Genomic DNA, 16,269 nt, shown 5'->3' on the forward strand with positions numbered 1-16,269 from the left:
ACCTCCACAGAGAAGTTGCCAGAAGGATCTGGGTTACAGTCATTTATGTGCAGATATGCAGCAGTGTTCTCTATTGATGCCAGAGTCTTTGCTTTTCTTTATGTTTAGGTGTAATTAAAAAACCTTATTTCACCTATCACTCTGGGCTAATAGCACTGGGATTGCGGGACATCTCAAGCATCAACACAAAAATGCTGGGTGGCATGCTATCAGTGCTCCACATTTCATTGACTTAACTGTTTGAAAGTGAAAAACAGGCCTTGGCTGGTTTCTTCATTACGGCAATGTTACCCAGATGCTCAAATCCTCTTCAATCTTGTCAGGCTTTCTTTTTCTTGACATGTTCGTTCATTCACTCATTTTTACTGCCATTGTAAAAAATATTGAGCAAAGAGTGTGTTTTTTTTTCTGCCTGCCATTCATTCATTTTATCTCTTAGGAAAAATAAAATCTTGGCTCTGCCTGTTCAGTTCCTGGATTCAGTCCTGAATCTTAAGCCCTCAAAGAGAAGGGTGATGCTGGAGAGTGTTCCAGTGCTACAGCCACAACATATTAAATCGAAATGTCCCCGGTATCACTCTGGGTTGCTATAAATAAATCATATTAAAATGCTGTTAAACTGTTGTTAAACATACACAGAAAAATGTATTTCTTGTAGAATGTTTTTAAAATATCACCTTTTTCTACTGTTTTATTGGAAATGAATAGAGAAGAGTCAACATCACCTGCCATGTTCCAGACTCATTGTGCTTCCTTTTGCTCTCCTGCCCCTGAATGGTTTGTTTTGCAGTCTTTTCCAGTTATCCACCCTCTATGTGATAGCATTTCTTTTCTGTCTTCACCATTTATGAGCCAGAAACAGGTGGCAGGATTCATCTTTTTATGAGAATGGTGCCACTTCAAATATTTTTGTGCACGTCTGCATATTTATGTGCTTGCTTGCCTGTTTTTATTTCCTCGTTGTATTGGAAGTAAGTGGGCAAAGTGATGCAGCGCGACATCAGCCAGCACTGTTGAATTGTGAGGGCACTCAAGGGTCTGCAGTGAGGCCAGCCAGGGGACAGGAGTGACAACACGGCTGCGAGATTAATTTTAACCACGTAGAGAGGCTCCAAATCACCATGACCAGGCTTATACACTAACTCACACCAGGATTTTTCCTGCCTCAAAATGAAGCAAAGGTGGTACCTCAACCATGACCTACTGAACCATAATGTAATACTTTAATAAGGAAATAAATTTAAACATGTTCATAGCCCTACTGTATCTGCTGGCTGTGAATATACAGTAGGAAGCACCAGCTGCTATTTAGATAACGTTATAGTTCTGTAAGGGGAAAAATTACAGTCATTAACTATTAACATGTTCAAATTTATCATGAACACTCTGTTTTCAAGGTAATAGAATAAATAGCACAAGAAATTTTATACAGATCTTTTTTTCTACGGTGATGGTTGGACACTGTATGCTGAAATACTAGGTATATACTGTATATAGGATAAGCCTATACCCCTGCAAGCCCTGCAATAAATCTGACCTCTTTAAAGCTAATCATATTCAGTTTTTGTTGGTTATGTGTTACAGAGGTGTTGATTCACATCTGTATTGTTTCATCAGTATCTGTCACTAAATGTATTTCTTACATTTTGGCTTTGTGGACAAAGACTGTCAGAAAACCAAGTTACAAAGTGCTAAGAAATCTGCAGATTCATCGGTGAAGTGCTCGGCAGCTATATGATCATGACCAAACTGAGAAGCAGTGTGGTGGAAAAATGGATGGAGCCTTGTTAATCTGTTTGTTTGTTTTGTTAATGTGCCACATGCCAGTAAAACAACACTGTCATGTTAATGTGACATACCACTAAGAATTATCAAATGCCACCAAGCCTGTAGTAGGATCTCTGTATGACTCACTGTCAGACTTCAGATTCACCACACCTTGTCAGCACTGTGAACTGTGCATTTAATGGCCTGCACTAATTAGCTCATGAATCATCCTGCTATATGCTGTCTTTTTACCTAACACCTCCTTGGATTGATTCCACTGTCGGGAGTTATTGACAGCATTGCCTTTAACCATTTTAAAATAGCCACTGCCAACATGGTTTTTGTACAAGCAATACTTTGGCCAGGGAGCCACACTCACATGCAAAAAAAAAACCTGTTAACAGCTGTATACAGGATTTAGTGAAACTACTTTGTGTAACAGGGAGTGTATAAGGATACAGTGGACACAACACATGGATCAGTCTTAGAGCTGGAAGACTCTGAGGGTTTTAAAGTGAGAAATGAAAATGGTAACTGGCACAGTGCTGTTTGAAGAAAGTGGCATTCTGACATAAGCAGCCTTGCCTTTAGGGACCTTGCTGAGGAGTAAACATATTAGTCTTGTAAGACAACTTAAAGTAGCTTTTGTTAAGATACCAACCACTGCAGTGATAAAGTGCATGACATTTAGGAGGCTCTGTGAAGGTGGATTATCACTGAGAATAGGACAAATACATTCCCTGACTCCACATTACTTATTATTACAACTAGCAAAGGTCATTAGAATAAGAACATTGTGGTGAAGTGTCGAATATGTTATGTATTGTGTTATGTCAGCTCATACAAAATCTGACCCACATTTTCAAGTGGTACTCTGGCCTCCCCAACTGCTGTTTCTATGAGCAATGTATGCATGACAAGCAGTGGCCTGGGATCAGATGAATCACTGCATCACCATCATCTCCTCTGTTGATGACACAGAAGGAGAAACATCAGTGCTTCCCCAAATCTGGGTTATGTTGAGATACTGTTTGAAAAGATTGGATTATATCCATTTTTTCATCTACAACCAACTGTAGCACAGGTACCTCTGGATTTTATTTCATTCACTAACTTGCATCTGCGATGAAATATACAAAATTTACTGTTCACTGCTGGTGTTCACAGGCTAACTGTCTCAGTCTCTTGTCCATTCACAGATGTAGGGTTCATGGTTCATTTAAATGAAGAAGAAGGCTTCAGTTTTTCACACAGAGCAGATGTTGGTGTGAACGCAGCTGGAACTGGTGCTAGCACTGCTAATGTTAGCCGCACTCAGCAAACCAATATGACTTTGTTCTCCACAGACACTGTGATCCTGATTAGACTGTGCTCAATTTCCATCTGTTTTTGATTGTTTTCTTACATCTCGATTAGTTGAGTAATCTCAATTTAAATTTACATTGAATCGACAGGGAAATTAGCCATTAGGAACAACCCCAGTACCTGCTGTCTGAACATTTAAGATCCTTATATCCACATAATGTGGCAGCAGATCATTTCTCCAGTGTGTGAAAGATTACACACAGGCAGTTCTGACTGACTATGAGCTTTGGATACGCTTAACCTTGTTGAATTGTAGCCCAGATTTTTGTGTGCACTCTTATGCATATGCATATAAATATATAAATTCCACTTACAAAAGAGGTATATTTATTTGGTAACTGTAAAGTAGTTTCAGCCCCCAAGTGAAGCAGCAGCCAATTCAGCACTAAAATACAACCACAGGGATCTCAGAATCTTGTGAACAGGACAAGTTAGCAACATATCATCATCTCCCACAGTCACACGGCAGCTCGTGCTATGTTGAGAATCACACTACAAGGTGCTAATGATGATGGCGATCGCGGCCCGTAACCAGAGGCAAGTGCAGCTATTCTTAGAAGCCGCACTTTTTATTTAGAAGGAGAGGATCTTGTCGTCGTTGGCAGCGTCGAGCCGCCTGTTCTTTTTTCTCACTTCATTAATCTGTTCATTTATTCAGTGGACTACTCCTAATCTTCATTCCCGTCTCACTCATTCATCATACTGGGTGTGTTTCCTCCCTCAGTTTCTCTTTGCATCTCTGTGTCTCTCCCTGTGGTTGAACAGCGGTCCCAGATATCAGTCATCACCAATGATGAAAAGAATAACTCAGGCATTTGCACATTTTCACATGCCAGTTTTGGAAAATGCCATGAGATTGTTTATTTTACCAAAACACTTCAATAAGACGCAGAGAATCTGCTGCCTAGTTTTTTCCGTGATGTTTATTTTGGCCTCACTTACCTTCAGCAGCAGGAGCAGCATCCAAGCAAGTGTTTATTTTAGTCTCTCATCTCTACAGAATTGTGAACTTGTGTTTTTGACCACAGGGTCAGCAGTTGAACCACATCAATCTGAAAGAGAAACCTTTCAGATTGAAGTGAAAGTGAGTCATGTTGTCATGTTGAAATACCAAAATAGTTTCACAGTGTTGTGGTAGCATTTCAAGAAATCTCCTCACAAAAAAGTTGGTAACTGTATCTTTAAAGAGTCAAGTGGAAAAAAAGCTTCCTCCAGAGAGTCTTCTGTTGTTTTTGAAGTTGAGGTCTGGGTAGGATCAGCACAACTTCAGTGTTAAGGGTCACTGTCCTGATGAAAACTTAATCCGCTTCCATGCTTCTTCAGCAGTAGTTGTTCCAAGCAGTGATAGCTGCTAAAGGCTCACACATAAGGTACAAAGGTACTGCAGGTCAACTGCTACTGCACTGGATAGTTGATATTGCTTCACTGGTGTAGTTCCCGTTTTATGGTTTGGTCATTGTTCTTATTTTCGGGTGGAGGCATATAAGAAGCCCACCAACCTGCCAACTTATGTATTGATATATTTTACCACTGATTCCAGCAGACAAAGGTCCCTATGGCAAATTATATTACTTTCATCCCTAACTGTATTTGAATTGACCAATAACATGTACTGTAATAGCATGTACTGTAAAACAGTAACAGCAATGTTCCCCTCTTGCTATACAAAGCCGCATAGTTATTCCTTAAGAACACCTGCTTGTCCTGATGCACTTTGTAGTCCCAACATGTGAGACTTCAAGGGACAGTGCTGGACTGTTCACAAGTGCTGCTATTATGAGGGCCAGTGGTCTCAGTCCTGGCATCACATCTGCTTTCGACTGAACCCAAACTTCCTGATAATTTGCCAAGCCAAGCCAAGGGGCACACAGAGACGCAGAACATCTTAAGTAGTCCTTAAGGCCACATTGACAAATGAGATCTGGGCTCTGCTGTCAGCCCTCAGTAGACTTAGCTGACATGCTGTCAGAGAGAGTTGTGTCTTCCTCCTGTGCCTGTCTGTCATCCATGTCTACATGCATTGCTGTAAAGCTGCATGGGCAGCAGCATCTATGCAGACCTTAATATGATCATCCTCTCACACTTCACTGAAGTCAGTGCAATGGATCAGATGATAGGACAATATAAGGCAAGTCCAAACCACGCAAGAGATATGTAGGAAGCAGGTCACTGCCCCCATTGTTTACTCCTACTCACAGGTTATTTGACTGACATGCAGAAAGGCAGAAAGATTGAACTGAACAGGCTGATAGTCGATTAGATGCTGGATCTAATTGATGTGATTTTTTTTTTTTTTTCATTATCAACTGTGCTGTGTTTTTTTTCCCTCCCACATCATGTTATGGGTTGTTTACCTTTGTCCTGGTAATGGTTTTTAGATGTGAAGCACCTGTGAAGCACTGATTGTAACACACAAATTCATAATCTTGTTCACATTCAGCAGGCTGTGGCTTCTCTACAAGTACAAGCTATTACTGTCAAGTAGCTTTTCTATGCATTCATTATAAGCAAAGACATTGCTATGAACCAGGAGCACAAATACAGGGTTTTTTTGTTGTTTTTTTTGCCAAGTATGTCTACACAAAAGAGCAACTTTGCTGCCAATATAAAATTCTTTCCTAGCGAGAGAGTAAAGCATCTCTTAGACCTAACTGTTTCACTGGCCTCATGTTGCTGCATGAGGCTGAAACTATTCTGGTGATGCAGTGACTCAGATCGGTGACTTCAAACTGAGTGGGTGAGCTTTGAATTGTAACAATGGAATAATACATTTTTGTACTTTGTATTTTCCTCTTAATTATTATATATTATGTGGATTTCCATGACTAAGGTCAGCAAATTCTCCTTTGTTGGTACTTGTAATAATATCATAAGGGGGGAATGGGACTTGATAGTATGTTCAGTAATGTTGTCCAGTATACAGGGTATCAGCAGGTCTTGAAAAATCTTAAAAAAGCATTGAATGTAGTTTCCTCAAAGGTCTTAGAAGGTATTATAAACATGAAACATTCTTGTATCTGATTGCAGGCTGTCAGGGAAGAGACATCACACACTTATACACTACAAGTGGGCTTGTTGTGACAGTGGATGGTGCTTACAGGAGGCTGTCTAATCCTTATTTTTGGACTGCATTGGTAAAGCTGTAACAAATACTGTCACTCCTGCTAGCTGCAGTAGCTTGGAAGCTCAGTGTCTCATAATGGACTGGTGTTGATTTAAAAAAAAACACTTCAGTGAACTGAAATTCATTCATAGTTCCTTATTAATCTATTCATCCATTTTCTACTGCTTATCAGGGTCCAGTTCACTGAATTGATTTATATCAGTGCTTAGTGCTAAATGCTAAAGTCAGGGAGCTAACGTGCTTACAATGACAATACTAACCTGTTGATGTTTTCCATTGTCTTGTAACATGTTAGCATTCTAACATTCGTGTGTGCATGTGTGTGTGTGTGTGTCTGTGTGTTAACAGGCTGACATTACTTAACGCTCCCACCTAAACCTAAATATTTCTGCTCATTCGTGGAGATGACCACATTTACAGCCAGAGAGGTTCTATGTAAGAGTGATGCCTTGTATGAACAACATAATATCATAAAGCCTGACTCCTTCAGCCTCAGACTTTTGTCCCATTTGCAGAGACAGACCATCAGCTTCTTCCTCCAAGTGCAGACAAAGATATTTATATCTGCCCGAGAGGAGGAAAATACAATTGAAGTGTTTGGAGGCTTCTTTTCTTCTCTTTTGAGGCTCTGAGTATTTGCTTTTATAGCCACAAAACCAGTGCTGAAGATGAAGCCCACTTGCCCTTCATCTGTATTCCTCATTAGTGTGTGCCTAAGTTCTAAGAGAGGATGATGATACAACCACAGTTCAGGAAGGACAGGCACATTGACCAAGTAATAGAAAAGTAGCTATGAATGTACTGTATGTGACCTAAGGGAAGTCTCTATATCAGTATTCACATCTTGCAGCTTGTGTTTGTCCCAGTGGAGTTCAAAGGTTGTTTAGAGCTACACCAATTATTAAGTTATGTTATGTATTTTGACTGTCTTCAGGAAATCCTCCGTCTGGACCACTTTAAGAGCTGTGTTTCTGTGTCTCCATCTAGACCGTCAAAATAAATCAGCCTCCGTTTATTATTACAGAAATCCATAAATCATTCAGTGGGTTTTGGTAACTTGGTGCCCTCATTGGCTGTTTTTAGAAGTCAGAGCTATTTCAGAGCCAGCACTTACGCAGCTTGTATTAAAATTAAATAATTCAAAGGAGGGAGGGATGAGCGAGAAGGAAAATGGATTGCAGAAATTACTTTTTTTGCTCACCACTTCTTTTCCATGATATTGATGGGTCTCACTTTATCATAGTCTTTCACCTACGTTAGATTTGTGGTAGACTGTTCATTTCTGAAGTGAAGAACAATGTGTTTACTCAATAAATGTCAATGATGGTAACCATTTACAATATTAACAATTTAAACTACAATCCACAGTTTTAAGCTGTGTGATGACATTATACAAGGACATTGTGCCCTGCTGCCACCAATTCAAAAAAGAGAGAGCTAATGTTGCGAAGATGGAGTCCACTCACTGTCTGCACACACCTTTAGAGGTAACCCGGTAATGCAGCCCGGTTTACGCCTCTTCATTTGACAAGCCTGCATCATGCATACACAGTTAAATATTTAGAGAAATTATTCTCTGCATCAAATTACCAAAATAAAACACTCAAGTGTTTTGGATGATGGTACTTCATCAACAGGTTGTGCCCGATGCTCTGATCTTGATCCTCATCAGTGACACAGCCTCCTCCTCTACCTCTTAATTATATCAAACACAGGCAAACCTGCTCTATGTAATTAGACCTTGGCTGAGAGGCACAGAGATCTTTCTCATGCCTCCTGTATAATTGCATCTGATATTCACTCCTTAACAAGATTTTGCTAACCCTCTATTGACATTTAGACAATAAAGTTCTGATCGGAGGACAGGAGCGGCAGAACTCAGCCGGCCTGTTAAAGCCTCCTCAAGCTCAAGCAGCTCGAGGTATCCACCCAATAACAATGATCCTTTTGCATTTATTCAGCAGTCATGTTATCAGTGCCAGGAATCATTGAGGAAAGCAGTTCTTAGATAGAGTCACAGATAGAGAGATTGGGGTAATATCTGTCTGCCAATTCTTTTGATCTATTTGATAGAATAAAAAATGAGAGTGGAGTAATCATTTAATTTTATTCAGTCACGTCTTTTTAAGAACAGACGGTCACAGCCACCTGTTATACCAACCACATATCTTAGAAATGAAGAATTGTTTGCAACAACAATACATTTAGAAAGAAATATCTGTTGTAGCAAGATTAAAGTTTTGACATAAGACACACTGTCATAAGCAGCAGTTGAGAAAACAATCTCAACTAAAGAAATATTAACTAATATTTCCCCAGTCATATTTGTCTGAAATCTAAAATACATGTCTTTTGGTTCCTCCTGCAAACTAACCAGTGCTCTCTAAACACAGCTTTTCAGTATATTCATAAACAATCCTCTCTTCATTTCAATTATGCTTTTTAAGATATTATTATTTGGTGTCTCCTCTGCATGTTTTTATATGGAGGAACAAACTAACAAAAAAAATCCCAGAGAAAAGTGCATACCAGTACTTTAGAAAGTAGCTTCAAAATGTACATTAGGCCTTTTTGTCAGTCTCAACAAAAATTGAACTTAATAAGCTTTACAAGTCACTTTTATTGCAGGGCTATTGCATAGGGTTGCATTACATCGTACAGGTGTTCAGCAATGGCCATAACAAGCTCCCATTTGCTGTAACACCAGTTTAGTCCATGCACAGATGGGAAATACATAGCCAGGTGTTGAGTGGTACTTGATAGATTAAGATTTATCCAGCATCTGTTGTTGTGTAAGCAGAAGATCTTGTGAGTCGTGAGACCTTGTAACAGTACTGTTTTGCATTTATCCAAGACTATGATCTGGAAAACGGTTTGTATAAGTTCAAACATCAAGGACATGAGGGTGGACTGCACTTCGGTATAATAAATGTTGAGATTAACCTTGGGATTTATTCATTTATCATCATTCTTTCATCACCCGGCTGAGGGCATCACATGGATTTTTGACTAGACTCAGCTCCAGTTTGGCAGCTTTTCACTTCAGTTACCTGTGTAACCTCTCATAGCTGAAAACTGACCTCACTAAAGTTGCATTACATTTACATTCATATATGTTGATTTTCTTCCAATATATAAATGTTTGGTCTAAGTAAGCACAAAAAAAGGTTGATGATATACATACAGTAAAGCACAACTGTGTTCTTTAAATTCATAAACTTTATGATTTCAGTCCTGGTTGATTTGACAACCTCTCTGGTTACTGGTGGTAACAGCAAGTGTTGTTTAGTACAAGGAAATTCATTGTAGTAACTTAATACAGAGTGTAAACAGTAATGCTGGATTGCATGCCAAATTGTTTCCTGGGCAGGGGTGGCAGACCCCGCCACTAACATTCAACATTACCATTTAGAGGTCGGTTTCGTATTTAATATGATTATTTCATACTGTGGGTGAATTACAGGTGCAGTGAGATCTTACATTTTACTGTTTTACTTCCAAAAACTTTGAACATTATAGTAATCTCTTATATCTATGATGTGGATGTGACCTGTAAAGCACGAGGCTGAACACTTCTCTGTGGCTTAGTCTGAAAGTCTTATTAACCCAGAGACATTTATTACACCCCTGGCTGTCTCTTGATGACCTGCTTGATGACCTGTGTTGCTATTTTACTTCACTTATCAACTAGAGAGATAATTGATAGCCCCCAGCAGTCATTATTTTTTTTCCATTTTACATTCTCATTAAATTCTCAAGCTATATTAGCCAGTTAATGTAAATAATCTAGTTTAATTTGATGTAATTAGCCATTATTTCTTAAAACAACAGCGTTTATCGTCTTCTCAGCTTTCTCACTCTTGGTGTAAAGGAAGTAATGTGTTTTAATTTTTCAGCAACCACAGCAGGTTGTTTGGGATAAACAGAAATGGGCATGGTTTCAGGGAAGTGCAGGACAAACACATCGCCACAGTTAGCACTTGGCACAAAAATTGTTAGAGAAAAACTAGATTTTGCAGCTTACCGCTCCTTACAAATCAAATCAGATTTGCTCAGTTGAGTGATCACTTCTAACAGGTCATTCTTCAAGTCAGTGCCTTTTTTTTAAACATATTAACTTTTTAGATAAATGGAAAAAGCTCTCATAACTGCTTGTTAAAATATCACCAACTGCAGCTAAGTCTGAGCCACATTTATTAGAGAAGATATGACTAATGGAAAGTAAAATGAAAGATTGTGGTTATTGAGCTGGCAGTGCTAATGAAGGAACACTGATAGGAAGTGCTGAGATAGAGGATGACGGAGAAGAGGTTGCAGGGTCGAGGATAAAAATGAATGAGAAAGAGTGGGAAGGAGAAATCAACTTTGACTTGTGAAGACGGATACGGCAAGCAAGTCCCACAATGCTTAATGAGTGGGGATGATATAGTAAAGAAGTGACAGGGTGAGCGATAGAGATTGAGTGTAGCTGGTAGACAGGTGCGAAAAGTTTCAGGGGCTGACTGAGTGATCCAGGAGAGGAGGAAGAGAAGAAGAGGGGGAGATACAGTCTAGACTGATGGAGCGAGTGCATTTGTGTACCTGCTTTAGCTGGGTGATTGATGGTGGACAGGTTAGAGATGTAATGCAGTTTGGGGTGGTTTAATTTAGAGGCTAGAAACTTGGATTGCTTAGCATAGGCTAATTCTGTTTGACCTTCGTCAGACTGTCACATTGTTTCTCCATTAATCATGTTGAGTAAACTCACATCAACTGGACTGATTTGAATCTACAGGTTTGAGAGCTGTCATTCCATGCTGAGATAAAGATGACACTGATAATGATTGCATCTAGTTGTTTCATTTGCTCAAGATACATAGACTACAATGATAATTTTCCACTTTGTGTAGTGCATGGATGCCTAGATACAAGGTTTTATTTAAAGATAAAATGTATTGTCTTTATAATCTCCCAGTTTTCCCTGTAAAACCAGGGGTGGGATCAGTGCTGTTAGCAGGCATCTCATTTCTATGAGCTGTATCAACATTAATTTTGTTAGCCAAACTACAAACTGTTATAAATGTACATCACAAGCTGGTCTGCACCTGCTGCCAAAAGGGTTTTTATGGTTCCACGCTGACGACAGCTGTGGCTGCATTCATTATGTTGTCAGGTTATCTGTCTGATCATCCCATTCTCATGAACGTGATATCTCAGGAACACCTTGAGGGAGTTTCTTCAAACTTGGCAAAAAAATACCAACTTGGACTTAAGGATGAAATGATTAGATTTTGGTGTTGCCCTCACATCAGTCTCATTTTTACAAACGTGTTAAATCAGGGACGACTGGAGAGAATTTCATTACAACTGACATGAACATCAACTTAGATTCAAGGTCGAACTGATTAGAATGTAGTTTTCTAAGGTCAAAGGTTAAGGTCACTGAGAGCTCACAAAACATGTTTTTGGCCATAACCCATGAATTCCTACACTAATTACGACAAATTTCCCACTAATGGTTAGTAACATGGAGGTCAACTTCACTGTGACATCATAATGTTCTGTAATAACACTTAATGGATATTGAATTTGTGATATTAATCCTGAGTGCTCACCTTGAAACTGTGATTGCACAGATCCTCTGTGCAGCCAGTTTGAAGGTGTTTGAGAGACATTCATAAAAAATTGTATCTTCTTTGCAGCAACGTCTATATTCAAAGCATTGTTCATGGTCATGGCCAAAACTTTGTGTTCAGTCAGAATCAGCTTTATTGGCCATGCATGCATGCATGGCCAATAAAGCAATAAGCATGGCCAGACTGACAGGACATAAAGCTTGTCCTGTCAGTCTGTGAGACTATAATGTTAGTTAATGTTATAGTTAGCATTACATTAGCTATAGCATTAGCTAACTGTAATAGTAATTGAGCAGGAAACCATCATCTTAGTTAACATTAGCCAACGTTAGCTCAGCAGTCAAAGATTGAGAGTTCAACATGATAAATAAAAGTAATATATAAAAGTGCTTCCTGATCAGAAGGTTGGCAGTTCAATCCCAGGCTCCTCTCGTCACCCAACCAAAGTGAAAGTTTGCTGATTACCACAAACCATTCAGCTGTTTTCAAATGTTTACATTTTCCTGGACATTTATGCTTATTCAGCCTTTTTTTCTGCTATTAATACAATTCAGCTTTTTCTGCAATTTTGCTTTTAGTTTTAGCCATTTTAAGCATAACTTCAGTATTGTACTGTAGTGCTGCAGCATTCACACTGCATTTTCTGCAGGAAATGCATTTTCTAGTTTTAGCTATTACTACAATACTGCACAGCTAAATATAATGCCTGTTTTGGAAAAAAAAAAGGTATTGTGCCAATGAAGTTATTATCACTATACTGTAGATTTTTTTTAAATTAAGTCAAATATAATAGAATAAAATAAAATATGTGTCAGTGCCTGAGAATAGTACATTCTCATCCTGTTTTTCCTCCATATTATTTTATAATTTTGTAAAAGATTCAAATTTCTTTAGTTTAATGGAAAACTAAATTAGTTTATGTTTAACAGGTTGAATGTCAATTCTCATCATCATTTTCTTTTGTGGTACACATCAGGGGTACAGTTTGTTTATTTATGTTGTTTGTTTATTTGCCCCTTTGGACTGGAGCAGTGACTCCCTTGAAAAGTATTAATTAGTCCATTTGACACCCTCCCTTGGCTTAAACACTGCGCATGCACAGTCTGACATCATGCAGTGACAAGAACACAGCAGATCTACATTCTCCTCAGCTTTGGTCACACATGATGCTGATTAGCATTGTCTGTTTGCTGGCACGCAGTCTCACATCTGAAATTAAGTGCATTCATCTCCACTGTGGTGAGAAGGGTGGTAATTAAAATATGTAAAAATACAACAGTGCAGTCATTACAAGAACTGCACTGAAGCATTACTAAAAGATCACAGCAGAGATAAAAGCTCTTGCTGAACCTGGTTTTGTGATTTACCTTTGGGTTTTTCTGAGGACCAGACACACACAAACACACAGACAATGTGTCATTGACTTATTTCAAACTTTAGATGTCCAGGCTTGTCAAACCTACTCAAGTTCATTATTTATCCTCACACAAACAGCACTAACCCTTTAAGTAGTATTTCTCCCGCTAATGAGTGCTTTGTTTACAAAATAAGAATCTGTGTGGATACAAGCATATAAGGGGGCTGGTAAAGCAACTTTTCATGAGCAGCTTGTGCTTTTACTACATCAGTCCTAGTTGAATCCTTAATACCTCTGCAGGTGACTGAAACAACTTTTCTAAGACATTGATTGCCATTCATTTGGTGGAGGAAATAATAACCTTGCAGGTAGTTGTACTGTCAGTAGTGATTTGCCCAAATGCAGTACTGACAGCTCATTACCTTAGTGTTCCTGTTTTGCACTGATAATTCACCCAGAAAATGGTGCATGTCATGCCACTCTTGTTTTTTTCCCAACTGAAATTGTAGTTCAGTCATATGGTTGAATGTGATTTTTCCAAAGACTCAATTTTGTTTTAAATGTTTGTTGGAATACTGATAAGAATTGATTGATTTTCAGTAATTGAACAAGGTCCGTGTCACACAAGCCCTTAGAAAATCATCCACAGTCAGTGGATTCACTCACTGAAGTGAAGTAAATCAGATTCAGTTCATCAGCCACAAACTGGCCTCACAGTGTTGACTGTAAAGGAAAGGGAGAATGTCAGAGTCTGACATGGAGGAATGATGCAGCTTGGTCTACAAATACATTCTCCTGAATTAATTATTTTAAGTAATGGTGAATTTAGTGTCTCAGCTAGCTTGGTGCTAGCTGCTAACTGGTAGCAAGCCTGCTAGCTTGATAATCTAGTTTGGCTGTGTAGAGCTTTCAGACTAGCCTGCATGTTAGTGATTAGCTTCCCAGCTAGAGTAGCTTGCCAAGTTATCCTACTAAATCCTACTAAACACTATGTCACCAAGCTTCACCAGCACCAGCTTTTTTGCTAGTTTGTGTAGCTGTAAGCAAGCAACAACTTTAGCCAGAAATGTTGGTATCAACAAGTACTTCAATTTAAATGACCTTGGTTTGTCTTTACCTTCATATACAGTCAACTGCAACATGACAGCAACAAGCACACTGGGCCTTCACTTTCATGGTTACAATAATAAACACAAGGTTAAGGGATTGAAATGGTCTTGAAGAAACAATATTGATACAGTTTGACTCCTCCTGTGTGGAAGTCCTGTCTTTTGTTGACCCATCCATCCGACCCAACCTCCTCCTGACACTGACTGACTGTGTTGCTCAGTAGACTACATCATGCCAATAGAGGTCATCCAACAATATAACATAACTATTGGTGGTAATGCTGGCACAGGTTAGCTATGGGCTCGTCTTTTACAGGAGAACAATCTCATTGCTGATGCTGTGCCTGCAGAGTAATATTCCTTGCACAGTGGAGCACAACTAATACATTGGTAAATCTGATATGTTAAATTGTAAATTAGCTTATTGTAATTTTGCTAATATAGCTATATATGCCAGCCAGCAAGTAAGAAATCACAGTCCAGATATACCAAAGATACCAGTATTTAAATAATTCAACCATGTTGCAGTTACAGGGTTTGTCCACTAGAAAGCACTGACAACTGAAAAATGTTCTGCTCCTGAAGACATAAAATAAAACTATATTATAATAATATTGATATATATTGTTATCATATATCATATCACTGTTGGCCTTACTGTTGGCCAGAATCCATTGATCAGGCTGTTAACCTCTTTTTATTGTGTCCTGTTATCAGAAACATGTGGCCGTGGTATAATGTACAACAAATCTGACATCCCTTGCCATCTCTCTCTTCAGCTCCTCTTTTTTCCTCTGGCAGGAAAAATAAGTTTGTTGCATAAACTTTGTTGTATGTTTTCCTTCTTAGGCAATTTGGTAAAGTATAAATAGATAATTATAGACTTTATATGTACCCCATGGGATAATTTGTCTTGGACATAATTGCCACATAAAAGTACTGTACCCCACAGTGTGTCTGTGTGTCGTATTATCTACTCAAGAAACAAAAAAGCAGCAACAGGAACATTGTGCAGCCGCAGATCGTATGTGGGTGATCAGGCAGCGCTTTGTTGCTGTGCTCCTGTTTTTTTTTCCTTTTCTTTTTTTACATAAGAAAACCACATTCCCTTTAGCAGCATCCCTTTGGTTCATGCCTGGGAAATCCTCTTCTAGTCACTGCTGCATCTGCGTCATCAGGAGCAATTTTTACAGCTTTCAACCTCCCACATGATGGCAAGCTTGAAACACAAAGAGAAGGCGGAATGGGAAGCAGAGGTGCTTCCCCTGCCTTCTTTGAGACAGCTTATAGTCTGAAAAATCTTGTCTGACATAGTTTCAGAGTTTTTCAGCAATTTTTCACTGTAAAATTTAATATGACTTTGATGTTTAGTGGCTTAAAGTTTGTTGTGTGGCACTTTTTAAAGTATCCTGAGGTAAAACTTCCCCTCAGGTGCATAGTCATTGTCAGAAACCATTATTTTTTTTACCATTTTCTTTCTTGTTTTAGCCAGTGCATTCGTCAAGCATTTTAAGCATTGAGTGTATAGAATGAGGATTTTACATAGTAACAAGGAATGTGTCCTTCCAAAGATCAATCTCATGAAAACTAATCATGTCAGTGGAGGTTTTGCCTCATTAAACAAAGATCAATGTGGATGTCAGCAAAACAACAGCATCGCTATCTCGTCACTTGTCTTCAATTGGCTATAAGGTTAGGATTTGGACAGAAATTCCACCACCATGCCTGAAGGTATCTACACATATTAGAGTTTTAATGTTGAAGGTAAAGTGGATTCATTTGCATAATTAGGGTTGGAACATATTAAGAGAAGAGGCAGGGAGGCAGAGCAGAGTAATGAGGCAGGGAAATGGGAGTAAGTGTGCAGCTCGGCATATGACAGCAGCCATGTTTAGACCTCACTACAGTGAATCTCTAAGGGGGGGCTTACTA

At 38.9% G+C, this 16,269-nt stretch overlaps 1 protein-coding gene across 1 annotated transcript in view; it reads left to right on the plus strand.

Moving 5' to 3' along the window:
• trappc9 (trafficking protein particle complex subunit 9) overlaps positions 1–16,269 on the plus strand; it is a 185,301-nt gene that overhangs the window by 148,554 nt on the left and 20,478 nt on the right.

The sequence above is a fragment of the Lates calcarifer genome, linkage group LG3 (genome assembly GCF_001640805.2).
Source record: "Lates calcarifer isolate ASB-BC8 linkage group LG3, TLL_Latcal_v3, whole genome shotgun sequence".
NCBI classification, from domain to species: domain Eukaryota; kingdom Metazoa; phylum Chordata; class Actinopteri; family Centropomidae; genus Lates; species Lates calcarifer.